This window comes from Anabrus simplex, chromosome 6, assembly GCF_040414725.1.
Source record: "Anabrus simplex isolate iqAnaSimp1 chromosome 6, ASM4041472v1, whole genome shotgun sequence".
Lineage (NCBI taxonomy): Eukaryota > Metazoa > Arthropoda > Insecta > Orthoptera > Tettigoniidae > Anabrus > Anabrus simplex.
In genome coordinates, this window is record NC_090270.1 from 262,694,368 (window position 1) to 262,713,299 (window position 18,932).

The 18,932-nt window shown below is 39.7% G+C and overlaps 1 protein-coding gene across 2 annotated transcripts in view; it reads left to right on the forward strand.

Moving 5' to 3' along the window:
- LOC136876421 (putative 3-methyladenine DNA glycosylase) overlaps positions 1-18,932 on the forward strand; it is a 98,169-nt gene that overhangs the window by 32,773 nt on the left and 46,464 nt on the right. The window contains exon 1 of one of the 2 annotated variants that reach the window (XM_067150385.2): positions 11,119-11,272. The exons of the other annotated variant lie outside the window; for it this stretch is intronic. The gene's annotated coding sequence lies outside the window, so the exon portion shown is untranslated. Of the gene's footprint in view, positions 1-11,118; positions 11,273-18,932 lie in introns of those variants that run through there. 2 annotated transcript variants of the gene reach the window in all.

Genomic DNA, 18,932 nt, shown 5'->3' on the forward strand with positions numbered 1-18,932 from the left:
ACCATTTCAATCAGAGTGAATAAAATTATTGATGGCCTAGATTATAGCGACTTATTCCCCGACTTTGCATACCAATTTTCGTGAAGATACGACCACTAATATAATAAATATTTGAGAATTAAATTTTAGGCTTTCCCCTAAACTATAAGTTTTCTCAGCGTGAATACAATTATTTATGGCCTAGATTATATCAACTTATTACCCCAACCTTGCATACCGATTTTCATTAAGACACGGCCACTAATAACATGAATACTTGAGAATTAAATTTCAGGCCTTCCCCTAAACTACCATTTCACTCGGCGTGAATAAAATAATTTATAGCCTAGATTGTAGCGGTTCATCACCCGACTTTACATTCCGATTTTCATTAAATTCTCTTCAGCCGTTTTCTCGTGATGCGTGTACATACATACATACATACAGACAGACAGACAGACACAAATTACGGAAAAGAAAAAAATGCATTTCCTTGTTACTGTGGACATGACCGATACAGAAATACCATCATTTTCAAATTCTGAGCAATGTACAGACAAAACTCTTATTTTATATATATAGATAGATTCATGGAATTTGGCACACACATTGACACGACCAAAGGCTATATGTGAACCAAATTTCATGATTCTACCTTCCACATAAATATGTGAAAAATAATGTAAAATATTAAAAATGTACCCAAATTTCACCCCATTCAAATATCGTAACCCAATCGAACTCATAAATATGGAAGATACGAGAAAATGTTTTAAGACCAAACACGTAGAGCGATAAAGGGGATGACAGAGGGTGCAAACCGTTTTTTGATATGATCTATCGTTTAGGAGCAGTAAATCTCGAAATGAAGGTTTGCACTTAAAGATATGCCCATGCTTATCTGTCATCTATATAAATATAATCGTAACGACCGTGTGTCTGTACATTGACTATTAACTAAGGACCAAGGGGGATGTTTTCATTCCCCTTCCCGAAGGGAAGGGGCGGGCCACCTAGAAGGTAACGCCTTCTCTCTGGCCAGGAGATTCGGCGGGTTTGGGGGATTGCTGGAGTTGAAAAAGAGGGACGGAGCTTTGTAATTGTTGAAGGAGTTGGGAGGGGGTCTCGACCTCTCAGCTAAGTATTTATTGATCTTCCAGTGTATATACAGTATTTTACAATATTTTACAATTTACATTTGATTTATACTTTGGGTTATACAAAGGTGTTTGTTCTTGTTCTTCTTCTTCTTCCCTGTCTGATTGTATGTTGTGTTCAGAAGGATATCCTTAACCCCCGGTTTTTTATTTTATTTTTTATTTTATTGGGGGGTTATAAGGATATTTACAATGTGTTCTTAACTTGTTCATTCTGTACAAGGATTTTATAATATTTGACTATTTACAATTATTTACAATTATTTACATGTTCTGAATACATTATCTATACAGAATTATTGAGGTTTTTACAATTATCTACACAGAATTATTTGCAGTATTATGTTGTTTACATTATTACAACTGGTTATTGTGGTTTTTACTGTATATGCTTCTTTACATTATGTACAACTGATTATTGTTGTTCTGCTGTTGTATATTGTTGTTGTACAATCTTCACATATTTGTTGTGTTATACCTCTCATCCTTACGAGCAATGGGGCCTCGTGTTGTTGACATACCCTGCTTCTGTAACAGAATTGATACAAGTTAGTCACATTGCTTGGATATAGTTGATTAGGGGGGGGGGAGCTCGGTGGGGACTCATGGGTTGCTTGATGGCTATAGGTGTGTGGGGGTTCGGGTTTTGGGGAGTTATGGTGATTTGTCTGCTGGATTAGACATCATAGCCTGTTCCTCTATGCATCGCCCCCATCGGGTGGGGGGAGGGATCGGTGGAGGTGATATGGAGTTTGGACGAAGTGGGGGTTGGGGGGAGGGTCTCCGCGGAGTAGTAGTTTGAGGGATGGGTTATCCCGTTCGAGGGCTCGGCGGTAGGATCTGTGGAATTGGGTGAGGACGTAGGTGTCAAGTGGTGGGAAGGGGAATATTTCAAGTAGGTCGGCCGTGGGGTATCGGAAGGGGAGTCGGAGTGCATGGCGGACAGTACGGCGTTCTATGGAAAGTAGGGGTTGGTACAGGTTCGGGTGGGATTTGGCAACGGCTGCCCAGGTGATGAGGCCATAAGTGATTTGGGGTCGGACAAAGGATTTATAGGTAAGCAGGAGCAGTGAGGGTTTAAGGCCCCACCGGGTCCCGGCCAGGCGGCGCACTAACCGAGCTCGGGTGGCGGCCTTGGATTTTAGGTATTGGAAGTGGGGGCGGAACGTGAGATGTTGGTCAAAGAGGATGCCGAGGTATTTGAGGGTGGGTTGGGTTTGGATGGGCGATCTCCGGATCTGGAGTTGGAGGTTGTCCGGGTTACGGGATATACTGGTTTTTCCCCGTCTTCGTCGGAATAGGATGGATTGGGTCTTTTCAGGGTTGAGTTTTAGGTGCCACCGGTCGCACCATGTGAGGAAGGAGTTGAGGTAAGGTTGGACTGCGCGGTTTATAGCTTGGACTGAGTGTAGGGGGGCTAAGATGGCGGTGTCATCTGCGAACTGTAGGAGTTGGATGGGGGGGGGGGAGGTTGGGGGATGTCAGCCACAAATAGGATAAATAGTAGTGGGGAGAGGGGTGAGCCTTGCGGGACGCCTAGTGTGAGGGGAAACGTGGATGATAGTTGGTTCCTGATGGAGATTTGGGTTGAGCGGTTTGTGAGGTAGGAGGAGATGAATCGGACATAGGAGGTGGGGATGGCGAAGTATCTGAGTTTGAAAAGGAGGGCGGGGTGCCAGACGGAGTCGAATGCGAGCTGGAAGTCGAAAGTGATTAATAGGGTGGGGCGTGCTCGGTTGAAGTTGTTGGCAGTTGTTTGGACAAGTCTGAGGAGTTGGTCTTCGGTAGATAGTTTTGGGCGGAATCCGAATTGGGATGTGGGTAGGAGGTGGTGGGATTGTAAATGAGGGTGGAGGCGGCGGACTAGGATTTTGTCTAGGGTTTTTGCTAAAACTGTGATAAGGATGATGGGGCGGTAGGAGCCTAGTTCGGAGGGTGGTTTGCCTGGTTTGGGAAAAAGGAGCATTGTGGTGTGTTTCCAGGGTGTGGGGTAGAACCCAGTGCGGAGGATATAGGTGTATAGGTCAGCCAGTAGGGATAGTAGGTTATGGGGTGCGTGACGGATATGAAGGTACCGGGTTTTGTCTGGTCCTGGAGCGGTGTTCCGGGATTTGGAGAGGACTGATTGAATTTCTGACGGGGAGATAGGTACGTCAAGGGCGTGGTTCGAGAGGGTATGGTTGTTGGAAGGTGTGACATTGACTATTATGGCGGAAATTCCGTACAGTTATCCGTTTCAGGTGTAATAATGACCATCTGTATATTTCTTACCTTTGGTGTCTGTCAGTTTGATTGTATGAGTTCTTATACGGTAACTTGAAAACTACTGAATATATTTCTACCAAACTTGATATTTAGAATCTACCTGTCCTTGAGTAGGTTTTAGGGCCAATATGATTTCTGAATACCTAAATTTATTGGGGGTTGATCGGATACCGAAACCATAATTTTGCACTCCCTCAAAATATGCACATCCGAAATTAATGGAAATCTACAATCCTTAAAGTAAACCATTTCTAAAACTTTTTTCTCATGAGCATTTTTTCGACAGGAGGATAAATAAGTGAGATATCATGAACGGTCGGTTTTGCAGGTTAAGTCCAGCGGACACAGCCCAAAAGGTGTAGTACGTAGAGCAGATTCCTTATCTATCTATATAAATAAAATCGTAAAGACCGTGTGTGTCTGAACATTGACTATTTTGGTGAAATTTTCGTACAGCTACCCGTTTGAGGGGTAATAATAGCCATCTGCATATTGTATGGTGTAGTTTCCTGAAAGTCCTAATTTTTACCCCCCCCCCTCCTCACCCAAAATCCAGATTGCGGCATAATCTGGCAGACGAGTAAGAAAATTTGAATTTGGCAAAATTATACGTTTTATCCTTTAACGGACGGAAAACTTCCAAGATCTTTAAAATTTTCATTTTTTATCCCAGAAGAATATCGAAATTGGAGGCAATTTTAATGATGGTGCAGAACTTCGTTTCGAGGTATTTCCTGGGATAAACGGGAAGTCCTGTCACATAACGGATGGCACAATCTCCGTTTAATTTGGAGTGATCTTCAACCAGGGTCTTATAGGGGCGGCTTTACAGGTGAAGTATTTATTTTTACCAGAATGAATGTTTACAATTTATTTTTCTTATGACATTTGTTGGTTTTACGGAAATAAAATGTTTTTGTATGCGTTTGGAGCACCATAAGCTCGCATCACTTGATGAGAACCAGGGAAACTCACGAAAGCGCCGGCTGTCGGCCACAGTACGGCGCGTGAGATTGAGTGAAGACGAGAGATTCCGCAGCTAGCACTACTTACCCCGCACCGCTTCGCCATGACAACCATGACGTCAGCCGCGTACTTTCCTCATAGCGGAATGTGCAAGTGAAGTTGCCGGGAGATCGGAATATTTCGTCTTCTCTGCGTCATCTTGTGTGAAGTACGAGTACTTACGCATCGTGGTTCATTCGTAGTGTTGTGGTGTTTTATTTAAACATGTATCCTGTTTATGACATAGTGTTTATTTTATTAGAAACACCTTTTCACGTTAGAGAAACGATGATCAGAATGAAGTTCTACGTTTAGGTCGCCCTACTGAATCACTACAAATTTGTGCTACAAAGGAAGTGAAGCATTCCGGCAAATCTTACAATGTTAGTTTCAAACGATTGTGGTTTAAGGGATTTCCATGATTGTGCTCCTCTCCAGCTCTACAGAAGTTGCTTTCTTGGCCCTGCTTGCTTTTTAGCAATAAAAATTACGTTTGTAATAAATAAGGATTTTCAGCTCTTTTGAACATAACACGTTATCGGAATAAAGAAGGATTTTCAGCTCTTTTGAACATATCACGTTCTTTACATAAGCACTCAGCCTCCGCAGAACATATAAAATGCCAGCTAGATTTGAAGACTTTGGAAATAAACCAAAATAAGATCTCGTTGCCTTGAAGGAAAATGCTAGACTGTACATTGTACAGTTCAATGAAAATGTACGTTTAAATAGGCTTTTCCTTCAGTTGGTAGTTGATGCAGTGCTCTATTTAAGTAAGCAAGAACTAGCTTTAACTGGTCATGATGAAACATTAAATTCAATAAATCGTGGTCATTTTAAGGAATTGTTGACGCTGCTAGTGTCATGGAGCCCTGCAGAAATACAAAACCAGGCAAATGCCGGGGCTGTACCTTAATTAAAGCCACGGCCGCTTCCTATCACATCCTAGGCCTTTACTATCCCATCGTCGCCATAAGACCTATCTGTATCGGTGCGACGTAAAGCAAATAGCAAAAAAAAAAAATATATACAAAACCAGTATTCTAAGATAGAAAGTGGCGAATTAAAGAGCATTCAAAATGAGTTAATCATGTGCATTTCAGAATACATCGGTGATTTTGTATGAACAGAATTGACGAGTGCTGATTTTTTTCTGTTCAGGTGGACGATATGACAGATATCACACAGCTGTCTCAGTATTCTGTAATTGTGAGGTTTCTTAATGCTGACGAGGCTATAGTGGAACGTCTCTTAGGTTTCCATTATGCAAGTGCTGACAGATCCTCAGATGCTTTGTTTGCTTTATTGGACAAAATATTGGGACCACTCGATTACGAGCACAAATTAGTAGGACAGTGTTACGATGGTGCTAGCGTGATGTCTGGCAATTTAAATGGACTGCAGAGAAAGATGAAAGAGAAAGCTCCTCTTGCAGTATTTGTATACTGTTTGGCGCACCGATTAAATTTGGTCTTACAACAGAGTTGTAAAACAATACGAAAGTGTCGTATATTTTTTTCATCAATTTCTGTATACCATCCTTTTTCCATCACTCGGCAAAGAGAACTTACTCCATTTCTGCTGTATCGGGGCCAACATTCCAACCGTGACTCCTGTACGCTGGAGCTCGAACTCAAAATAATTGAGTGTAATTGTGGATGACTGGGAAAAGCTGAATGAAGTTTTCGAAAATATAGTTACCAGTGAAAAGTCTGATTCCCAAGAAAGCCGGTGCTGACAGGTGTGAAAACTACCGCACCATTAGTTTAGTATCTCATGCCTGCAAAATTTTAACACGTATTATTTACAGAAGAATGGAAAAACAAGTTGAAGCTGAGTTGGGAGAAGATCAATTTGGCTTCAGAAGAAATGTAGGAACACGTGAAGCAATCCTGACTTTACGTCTGATCTTAGAGGATCGAATCAAGAAGGACAAGCCCACGTACATGGCATTCGTAGATCTAGAAAAGGCATTCGATAATGTTGATTGGACCAAGCTATTTATGATTCTGAAGATGATAGGGATCAGATACCGAGAACGAAGAATTATCTACAATCTGCATAAAAATCAGTCTGCAGTGATAAGAATCGAGGGCTTTGAAAAAGAAGCAGCAATCCAGAAAGGAGTGGGGCAAGGCTGCAGTTTGTCCCCCTCCTTTTCAATGTTTACATAGAACAGGCAGTAAAGGAAATCAAAGAGAAATTTGGAAAGGGAATCACGGTCCAGGGAGAGGAGATCAAAACCTTGAGATTTGCCGATGATATTGTTATTTTATCTGATACTGCAGAAGATCTCGAGAAGTTGCTGAATGGTATGGATGAAGTCATGTGTAAGGAATACAAGATGAAAATAAGTAAGTCCTAAACAAAAGTAATGGAGTGCAGTCGAACGAAGGCAGGTGATGTAGGAAATATTAGATTAGGAAATGAAGTCTTAAAGAAAGTAGATAAATATTGTTACTTGGGTAGTAAAATAACTAACGATGGCAGAAGTAAGGAGGACATAAAATGCAGACTAGCACAAGCAAGGAAGAGCTTTCTTAAGAAAATAAATTTGCTCACTTCAAACATTGATATCGGAATTAGAAAGATGTTTTTGAAGACTTTCGTGTGGAGCGTGGCATTGTATGGAAGTGAAACATGGACGATAACTAGCTCAGAAAGAATGAGAATAGAAGCTTTTGAAATGTGGTGTTACAGAAGAATGCTGAAGGTGAGATGGATAGATCGAATCACGAATGAAGAGACTGAATCGAATTGGTGAGAGGAGATCGATTTGGCTAAATTTGACGAGAAGAAGAGATAGAATGATAGGACACATCTTAAGACACCCAGGACTTGTTCAGTTGGTTTTTGAAGGAAGTGTAAGTGGTAAGAACGGTAGGGGTAGACCAAGGTATGAATATGACAAGCAGATTAGAGCAGATGTAGGATGCAATAGTTACGTAGAAATGAAAAGGTTAGCACAGGATAGGGTGGCATGAAGGGCTGCATCAAACCAGTCTATGGATTGATGACTCAAATAACACAACATTCTAAATTTCATGTCCATACGTTCTCTGAATCAGCCACCTTGTTACCTGTTTAGTGTACAAATAAAGCTTGCACACGAATTCACCCTGGTGAATACGGCACCTTTCCACTCCACACGTAAGGCCTTACTTCCCTTTAAAATTGCCGAACAATTTAAGTACCATATTGTGCCATTTCACTGTTCTCAACAAGATACAACCGAAACAAAAATGGAGTCTCAGTTACCAGAATCACGATATTAAAACGTCAGACACTACTACAAGCCGAAGTAGTTATGTTTTCGTCAAGCGCTAGGTGAAAGAATAAACATAGAGAGCGGTGATAAAAGAATGACGTATGAAGATTGTTAAGAGTTGTTATTAGAAGAAAATTTTAACATTCATTCAATTTGCTTATGAGAAGAAGGACGTCACGGTCGATCGCAAGAGGAAGAAAATATCATTACACCAGAATTCTATTCCTAAGACAGAAAGAAGTCTTCGTACACTGCTATTCTCTGTTGTATTAGAGCGAAATTAAATCGCTTTTTAAAATATCAAAAGATTCCACAGTGATACATCACATCACACACCTAAGATGACGTATTAGCCGATGCCACCAATTCAGAGCGGCTAAAGAACTGTAACATTGACAAGAAGATAGGGAAAAGGAAATATATCAAGACGCACAATCTCCATAATTTGAGTGGAATAATCACCTTTACATACTCCAAACTGTTAGAATATTTCTGAGATCAATTCTTCCAAAAGCAATCTTTATTTATCACAGGCAAATATTAGAAAATAACAGCCATAAGATGACGACACTGCCTAAATTGATGTCTCATTCTGTTCCATTAGATCAAGCTACTACCATGATGCACTAAGAAAATGAAGGCGAGACTGCCCAGATGAAAGCAGCGCAGGATGACGTCGCCGACCCATGAAGACCAGTAACCAGATGAGATGGTCCCAAATGTTCCCAAACACCTAAGGGAAATGCAAGGAACTGTGCCCACATGTCCATCCACCCGGACATGAGACGACTACGGGAAATGCAAAGCAAAGATAAGTTTTCTTTAAGTCAAATATACAAGTAAGAATTTATTCATTCTTTTTGTTAAAGTGCTATTCTTGTTAGTGTCAGTGTGATAAATATATACGAGAAGACGGTTACCAAAGTTAGGTTAAAGGATGTTGGGTATTCATCAAATCTAAACGTCAAATCTATACGTAAGGTATAGTCAACCAGTGATAATAAAGCATCCCTTCGTAATGCTGTCAATGTAATATGAGAGGAGGTTAATTTTTAATCTATTGGTGAATTTCATACGACGTTGAGATAAATGTTAGGCATATCTGAGAACTTATGACACCGAGTATCAGTAGAAATGAGATCGTATGTAGGAAATGCTTACCGTACTATATAGAAGGATGTGGTAATATCTTTTGGAATTATGAAAGGATTGAAACTATGACAGAGTAGTTAAGTTCACGGTCCATGATGACAGTGAGAAATACGTCGAGTTGGAATGAGATAATGCATATACTGTGAAGTGATGTGATATTTATATGAGATGTGAAATGATGGTTCTTTAATATGAATAATGATATGAGGTTATGGTAATTAATGTTGGTGATAGTTATTGTTCTTCGTGAGTATGGTCATAGTTGTGTTGTTAAGGAGAATAATATTCCAAATAACGTACTTTTGAGGTAGATAATGAATATAACATGTCTTCAGTTGACCATTTATACATAGGCCTAAGCCATGAGTAGAATAGGATACGATCTCAATGCCGTCCGTATGTTGATGTTTCTATTAAAGATCACCGAATGATTCGTAATGAGAAGAATGATATTAAATTCGCCTACTTACGTGCATTTCTTCTAATTGCAAGATTTTTCTCATATGTTAGGGAAGCTTTGAAGTTTATTCCAATGCATTACCCGATATCACTAGTAACTTATCTGTACAAATAAGAGTTGTTAGTTGAAAGTGAAGTCTTCTCACAAGGTAGACCACCCAATTACGGTACCGTATATTTTGATGGAATGACGGTCAGATACACCTAATAGCACAGTGTTATGGCACAGATATGTACTTGAATTAATTAATGATCTCGAATTAAGAGAATAATTTGCATAATTTTTTAGATGTGATGTTTGATCATAATATTTTAAGAGTATACATTGATTAAAGGGAGTTGTCGATGCTTATGCAAGAAGATACGCCAAGAAATATGAACATGTTTTGAAAATACGATATCTGTCAAGTGTTTCAAATATTCTGAAGATATTTTCCCAGGTTAATTTGGCTCTATCTGGACACAAATAGTTAGAATCAAGAAAAGCTAACGTATTTCCATGAATTAACGTAAATGAGACGAAAGAAAATAGAATATTTAGATCAAATTTTTCAAGAATTTATTTAGGGAAAAATGTGATTCCAATTCTTAGTTGATTCATTGCCAAATATGAAACTGCGTCCTACATTTTCAATAAAAACTCTCAATCCTCGACAGTGTACATAGTATGTTATGATGTACTTTTTCATTCATTTTTATTAGATGCATCTGATATCTTTATTTAACTTAGATTCTTTCCTTTTCAATTAGATTTTCAGACTAATGTCTTTCAATTAAGATATTTTAAGGTCGTGTTTGTTTTATTTTTAAGCATCCTAACTGGATATTTTATTTCTACTTTAACTTAATATTCCCAAAAATGAACTTCAAGACATATGCATAGTTCAACACTCATTACCTATTATCTCAAATAGAGAATATACTAATCTTTTACTCTGATGGAATTTAATTTATAATAAATGAAGCATGATAAAAGTCAATCTTTCTTTTAATGACTTTTAGAGTAATTGCCTAGTTGTATTTGCTAATGTCTTGGTAATTTCACAATCTACAAGTGGATACTAGCTAGGAATACGAGTAGGAGACGTCCTTCTGCGTAAGTTAGATATTTCCACGAGTATAGATCGGTGTTCTTTTTCTCATTCGGAACCCATAGCCCGTAATCCATGAACGGCGACAGTTAAAACTATATTTGAGCTAGTCTGGATCTTGTGCGTCCTTACCTGGACGCGGGAACGGCGCAATATCGTACAAGCTCCCACATTCCTGGAAGATATTTGACAATATAGTATCACTCCGTCACATATAATACTACAACAGATCCACTAACAGATATGATTCAAATCGAAAACATGGAAGGGACTGTAAACATTATCACGTGCTAACCATGCATTCGAAGCTGAAGTGCCCGCAACATGGCGATGCGCGAAAGTGTTCAATATTCCGCATAGCATCAGCGCGCTCTGTGAGTCTAGATAAGTAATATTAAATTATTTGAGAAAAACACGGGGAGACTAGCAAAACAGAATGGGGGGTTCGGTGAAGGGTCTCAAAAATTGGTGGTCCCCGGTAAAAACGGGTAAGATGCTAATGCTACGACCAATTGATTTTAGAAGAATATTAATCTCGTCAATCCCATTGAAACTCAAGAATCAGATGAGTGCAGACATTTATTATTATTGTTAATACGGTACTCATTTTTATTTATCTTTATGTGATGTCGGATCTTTAGGGAATTTTTAGTAGTATTTCGCGGATCTTGAAAACATTAGTTGGTGGCCATGGTTGGCTGTTGGTGGTGTTGGTTGCACCGTATGGAGGGAAGGTTGACTCTCGAAACACGTGCAGGTGCAACTCTTATCAGCACGAATCACCATTGAAAATTTGTGAAACCGTGCTCTTTGTGTGAAATTTCGCTGGGTGATAACTTCAAACCTATATCAAAGTAGCCGTTATTTAGTAGTACATGTTCTGGGTAAATTTCGAAGTAAGTTTCTCTCGTATGTTGAAGATAGGTGGTACTGGTATGCTCTATTTCCACTGTAATTCATCAGATATACCTTTTTCATGATTTTATACACATCAGTAAATAATATTTTATGGGTTGTAATGATATGCTCGAAATTTGTAATCGACACCTTTCAGACTGCTCCAGGGTGCGAAATCAGAAAAAAATGGGGGGGGGGAGGAGGATCATAGGGTTTGTTTCAGGTAGTACCTGGCGGGGGAGGGGGTATATAATTTCCTTGTAAGTAAATTACCCCCTCCCCCTGAAAAATGTAAATTTAATTTTTTTTGTTTGAAGTCTGTTGTTATATTAAGAATGATGGTCAAAGGAAAATTATTCCCAGGTTTCAGATGGACTTGCCAGAGTGAAACATGAAAAATAGGCTGCATGTGCGGAATTGCCACTGCTGTGTTGTTTTATTGCTCAAGGTCTGTTGTTTTTTTCATGAAAATATGCACAGTAAAAAACACTGATTTCAGTAATATATGTGTTACATTTTCCTCATTTTATAATAAAAGAATCTTCTCTGGGCAATTTTAGTTTGGCGGCGGGGTGGGGGTGGGGCATTGAGTTAAAATCATCGGTGGGGGTAAACCGCCCCCCGCCCCCCCTCGCGATTTCGCACCCTTAACTGCTCCACTTCAAAGTCATTTTGAAGAGGGCTTCCCGACCCATGATTATATGAAGTGAATACATAAAGATATGTTTATTCAGTTTCATAATGATAATTTGTGCCCTTAAATGTGACACTAGGCCAGCCGTAATGTAGATTTGGGGCGACCTATTGTATTTTACAAAGCGGCTAGATCGCTGACCTGTCTCACCATATAACCTAATTTTGCCATTCAAGTACCATCAGTCCATCCATGGGGTGTCATATGTCTTCAGAAGTAGTGTGTTGGTGCTGAAGTTTTACCTACAGAAATTTAAATTTGTCGTGGAGTTTATCAGGGTTGTATTTTGTCCGTCCTATTTAACATCCACTCCGAGACATTAATACCAAATGCACTGCAAATATTTTTGACAGAATACAGCAGAGTTAATGGTGAGCATATCCACAAGTAATATAATGTGGTCGACAATTATCTACTTTCTGACAAGTAAATTTGCAAACATTGCTCAGCATAGTTAATCTCCCTTGCAACAACAGTGGTTTGAAAATTGAGTCTGATATACTAAGAGCACTTTGGATTGGAAGTCTGTGCATCTTTATCTGGCAAAGATACATGTTCCCTCATCTGCTGCAAAACTTAATGGGACAAGAAGAAAGGTCATTTCAATTCACTCAATAGTCTATTGACCATATGTGGTGAAATTCTTGGACTGTGGGTGCCAGTATAAAGTGCTTTCATGAATAGTAAGAGTTAACCTCTTTTAGGTGTGGATATTAATTTATTACTGTTGATCGATCTGCCAATGTCGTAGGCAAAGATAGGCTTATTGGGTTAGACATCATATACCGGTAGATGTGTGCGTATTAATAGGCCTATATTGCCTCATGATTAGTGTGTTACAGTTGGATTCTTAGGAGTTTGTGTATTGGTTATGGATCCAATATAGTTGTGGCTCCAGTGAGCTCACATTCTTGCCAACATCTGCATTATACTCTGCTACTGAATAACATGAAAGTTAATGAAAGATAGGTTAAAGCTACAAAACAATGACCTGGACAAAAGTAGGCCTATTGGTCTGGATAGGTTAGGTCTGGCTAGTGAGAAGACTACTGGACTGGATTGGTTAGGTGCAACTAGTAACAAGACCCTATGGCTGCAGCCAAGCAAAGGGGGTCGGGGGCGTGAGCTCCCAGGTTAGGACCACAAAGCAGCCCCTAGAGTCCTGCTAAAATATGATAAAAGGAGACAATTTAAAACTGCACCATTTCCTTATTTTTAACAACAGGGGCAGCCTTGCAGGGACACTGCATGAGCTTTATCAGAATAGGCAACTTGTTTTCTTGACAGCTGATCGAAACCGGCCAATAGCAACATAGAAATGGCCGTAAATATCAGGTGTATGCAGTCTCCATTTTAATTCTTCTATGTTAGAAAAAATACTTCTAGGAGTGGATCGCTGACAACTATTAAGGCAGGATCTCTCTTCTCTGCTATTTCAGGCATTGTAAAAACATTATTTTCTTATTATTCCAAAATCTGAAACAGCTATCAAAATACCACCTCAAGAGTAACTGATTATAGGTCTGCTTACAGTATATATGCCAAATGAAGCAAAGCATAATGGGTTAGACTTTGTTGAGCTGCATTTACATAGCCATATTTAAATTATTTTACTGTTGGTTGTGGCAGGTGATAATTGGTGACAGTGAAGCACTCTTATGTTGCCTTTGTAGCACCCATACTCAAACCTTATATTTTACACTGTAAGTAGGACAATATTTGATCATTAAATTACCGAGTAAGTGGGTCACGTAGCTATTAGCATGCATTCAGGAGATAGTGGGTTTGAACCCGCTCTGTCAGCAGCCCTGAAAGAATGTTTTCTATATTTCCCACTTTCACACCAGGCAAATGCCGAGGCTGTACCTTAATTAAGGCCATGGTTGCTTCCTTCTCATTCCTAGCCCTCTCCTATTTCATCATTGCCAGAAGACCTATTCTGTTCCTGCATAACTCTGTAGGGATTGTAGAGCAACTGTAGTGGAATCATCATCTCTGTACCTCACATGAAGGATTGGAATTGATATTTTAGAGGCCAATTTTGAGAGAAATTATTGTAGTAAATTAATGAATAAATAGAGCCTCATCCTATGCAATGTATAAATGTGTAAAAATAATTAAGTATTGAAACTTGTATCACCTCAAATTATCCCACCTCAGAGTCCGACTCGTTGGCTGAACGGTCAGCGTCCTGGCCTTCGGTTCAGAGGGTCCCGGGTTCGTTTCCCGGCCAGGTCGGGGATTTTAACCTTAATTGGTTAATTCCAATGGCACGGGGGCTGGGTGTATGTGTTGTCTTCATTGTCATTTCTTTCCTCATAACGCGCAGGTCGCTTATGGCAGTCAAATAGAAAGACCTGCACCTGGCGAGCCGAACCCGTCCTGGGATATCCTGGCACTAAAAGCCATACGACATTTCATCCCACCTCAGATACCTGATATTTTGCCCGGTTGAGTCGACCAGTTCTTACAAATTTATTTCTCCGTCACCATGGGAATTCAGAACATGAAACAGTTTACAAGTTAAAAGCTATTATAAACTATTTTCATTCTTAATGTAGTTAAGTTTCTCTGTGAAAGTGTCAAAAATTTGCAAGGAGGCAGTTGACTCTGGTTTGATCGTAAAATTTAATCTGTTGGGCAATGAAAGGACGCTCGGTAAGAACAAATTATTTGCCTCTATACTTAGGCCTGTAAGTTTCCTAAAAGAAAATAAATTTTTCTTATGTTCAAACCTTGAACAGACATAAATCAAATGTAATTTTAAAAATAAATACAGACTGATGTTATTAAATTACAATGTACAAAAACAAAACAGACTAGTTCACCTATCATCACTTTTGATCAAAAGACCTATTAACTGTATAGAGCGACTACAGTCTTGACTCAGCTAAGCTCGCTTGGACTGTTGGTGCTTTCAGGTCAACATTGGCAAAGTAAGAGAAATGGCAAGCACAGGAAGAACGGTAGTGTTTAGCTTATGATGAGCTACAGGGCAGGACTCTGGCTCGAATGCAGTACCTTAAACCAGTTATAAATTTATGGCAGAGCCAGGAATGAAACCCATGCCATCCAGGCAGAACGCTAATATTTTATCTCCTAGACAAGACAACAAACTCAATTATTTTGAATGTAGGATACGATACTTCCTGCCTTAGAGAAGTTGGGTTGAGTACAAATATAATGGTGACATCTTCACTGGAGACTGCTTTGTCATTCAGCGTTCACTGTGCATGCTTCTGTGAATTAACTAAGTGCCTCCAGAATCCTCTTGTTTGCTACTAGCCCTGTGGCCTACTTTAGTCCTACATCTTTTATTTAATGATTAAAAACCAAGTGTAACTATCAGCACCTTGTTTTCCTTCTGTTTCTCTTACCCTCCACAAGTGAATCCATTATTTTCCTAGGTAACCTGTCCTCCTCCATTTCCTTCACTTGACCCGACTACCGAAGCTGGTTTATGCATATGGCTTCATCCAACAAGTCCTCGTGGGAATCCTTCTGCCATTGTTCCCATCTGTTTGTTCCAGCAATCATTCTCACTACTTTCATATCTATTACTTCCAATACATGAATAATATATCCTGAGCCCACCCAGCTTATAATACAAACACACTATCCCTCATAAAATGGTTGGCGAGGTCCACTGACTGCTCGTCGTCTCCTAGAATGAGGGACCTGGTGCTCAGAAGTTATAGATTACGACAAAGATCAGTCAGGTCCCTGCACTCCGTAAGGATGTGTAGCATAGTCAGATGATAGATGCAAGTATACACCGAGGGGTCTTCTCCCTTCAGTAAGTAAGAGTGCATGGCTATACAGCAAAGTTCATCTCAAAACAGGCTGATGTAATGTTAAATTTGTCCAAGAGCTGACTTCTTTCTTACTAATTGCAAATATAAGGTCACTGCATTGCTGCACCTTGATTCAGTTTCACTTACGATACTACCATCCATGTAAACAGACTCTGGGATGGGTTTAAAGCAATTGTTGAGGAATGTGAAAATAGGTTTGTACCTTTAAAGGTGGTAAGGAATGGTAAAGATCCACTATATTATAACAGAGAAGTAAAGAGACTAAGAAGGAGGTGCAGTTTGGAAAGACATAGAGTTAGAAATGGCTGTGGAAGTAAGGAGAAATTGAAGGAACTTACTAGGAAATTGAATCTAGCAAAGAAGTCAGCTAAGGTAACATGAAGGCAAGCATAATTGGTGGCCTTATAAATTTTAGTGAAAAATGGAAGAGTATGTATAGGTATTTTAAGGCAGAAACAGGTTCCAAGAAGAACATTCCAGGAATCATTAATGAACAAGGGGAGTGTGTATGCGAGGATCTTCAAAAGGCAGAAGTATTCAGTCAGCAATATATAAAGATTGTTGGTTACAAGGATAATGTCCAGATAGAGGAGGTGACTAATACTAAAGAAGTATTAAAATTTACCTATGACAGCAATGACATTTACAGTAAGATACGAAAGTTGAAAACTAGAAAAGCAGCTGGAAATGATAAGGTTTCGGGGGATATACTAAAGACAATGAGTTGGTATATAGTACCAAATCTGAAGTACTTGTATGATTATTGTTTCCATGAAGGAACTTTACCAAATGAATGGAGAGTTGCTATAGTAGCCCCTGTATATAAAGGAAAGGGTGATAGACATAAAGCTGAAAATTACAGGCCAGTCAGTTTGACATGCATTGTATGTAAGCTTTGGGAAAGCATTCTTTCTGATTATATCAGACATGTTTGCAAAATTAATAACTGGTTTGATAGAAGGCAGTTTGGGTTTAGGAAAGGTTATTCCACTGAAGCCCAACTTGTAGGTTTCTAGCAAGATATGTTTGATTCAGGAGGTCAAATGGACTGTATCGCGATTGACCTGTCTAAAGGTGGGTACTCACTAGGAGGCTGCAACATGCAACGCAACGGTTGCTGCAACCATATTTTTCTAATGAGTACGCCTTGAGCTTCGTTGCTGCAACCGTTCGCAGTGAGGTGCGCTGTGATCCATCTGGTTGTCAGTATTCCGGCGAACACAAAGCGGCGCGCAGTGTGTTCGTTGACGTGTTCCAGGCACATTTCGTAGTCAGGACGCGCAGAGGTCATGGAGTGGACTGAGGAATCCTGTTTGAATTTAATAGAATTATATCGCAATTCTACATTATCATGCGACCCTTCAGTGAAGTGCCAAATAATTTCAATATCAATGACGTCTCATAAAAAAATGTTTAATGGAGTGAAATAAAGTTAAATGAACCTTACCTCTATGTGATCTTTTAATTCGCTGATGATTGTTTGACACACTTGTGGTACAAATTTACTTATGACTACCGGGCGAGTTGGCCATGCGGTTAGGGACGTGCAGCTGTGTACTTGCATCCGGGAAATAGTGGGTTCGAACCCCACTGTTGGCAGCCCTGAAGATTGTTTTTCCGTGGTTTCCCCATTTTCACACCAGGCACATGCTGGGGCTGTACCTCAATTAAGGCCACGGCCGTGTTCTTCCCAGTCTTAGCTCTTTCCAATCCCATCGTCGCCATAAGACCTATCTGTGTGGGTGTGACGTAAAGCAAATAGCAAAAAAATTAATACTTATGACTTGCTTGGATATTCTGAAGAGATACTGCAAGCTGATGAAGCTGTCACCGGTGGCTAAAAATCTCAAAGTAAGTGCCAAATTATCTTGAACAGATATAGCTTTTCTAAATTTTGTGTCCCTTGTTTATCTTCTGTTCAACCAAATTTAATAAATACTTGAAATTGGTCGGTGATATACGAGTGAAATTCTTAAAATATCCACTTATTTCTTGCAATTTCAAATCCAGAAGCAAACTGGAATTAGCTTTACCTTTGTAAAAGTCACCTTGCCACCAACGACGGGGATGTTTGTAGTCATCGATTAGGTAATGCAGCAGAATATACACAGCACTATACTATACAGCAGTATACTGGATGATATGGTTCCATGTGTCACAACGAACGCTGCGGAACTACTGGTGATCGCGTTGAGGTTTGACGAACATAAACATTATACAAGGTTGCAGCAACAGTTGCTTCGCATGTTGCAGCCTACTAGTGAGTACCTGCCTTAAGGCATTTGATAGGGTAGATCATGGGAGACTACTGGCAAAAATTAGTGCAATTGGACTTGACAAAAGAGTGACTGAATGGGTGGCTCTGTTTCTAAAAAATAGAACTCAGAGAATTAGAGTAGGTGAAGCTTTATCTGTCCCTGTAATAATTAAGAGGGGAATTCCTCAAGGTAGTATTATTGGACCTTTATGTTTTCTTATGTAAATCAGTGATATGTGTAAAGAAGTGAAATCAGAGATAAGGCTTTTTGCAGATGATGTTATTCTGTACAGAGTAATACATAAGTTACAAGATTGTGAGCAACTGCAAAAGGACCTCGATAATGTTGTGAGATGGACAGTAGGCAATGGTATGATTATAAACGGGGATAAAAGTCAGGTTGTGAGTTTCACAAATAGGAAAAGTCCTCTCAGTTTTAATTATTGCGTTGATGGGGGTAAAAGTTCCCTTTTGGAGATCATTGAAATGAAAATGAAATGTCGTATGGCTTTTAGTGCCGGGATATCCCAGGACGGGTTCGGCTCGCCAGGTGCAGGTCTTTCTATTTGACACCCGTAGGTGACCTGCGCGTCGTGATGAGGATGAAATGATGATGAAGACGACACATACACCCAGTCCCCGTGCCATTGGAATTAACCAATTAAGGTTAAAATCCCCGACCCGGCCGGGAATCGAACCCGGGACCCTCTGAACCGAAGGCCAGTACGCTGACCGTTCAGCCAACGAGTCGGACATTGGAGATCATTGTAAATACAGTACTTAAGGAAAGATCTTCGTTGGAGTAATCACATAAATATGATTGTAAATAAAGGGTACAGATCTCTGCAGATCTATGAGAGTATTTAGGGGTTGTAGTAAGGATGTAAAGGAGA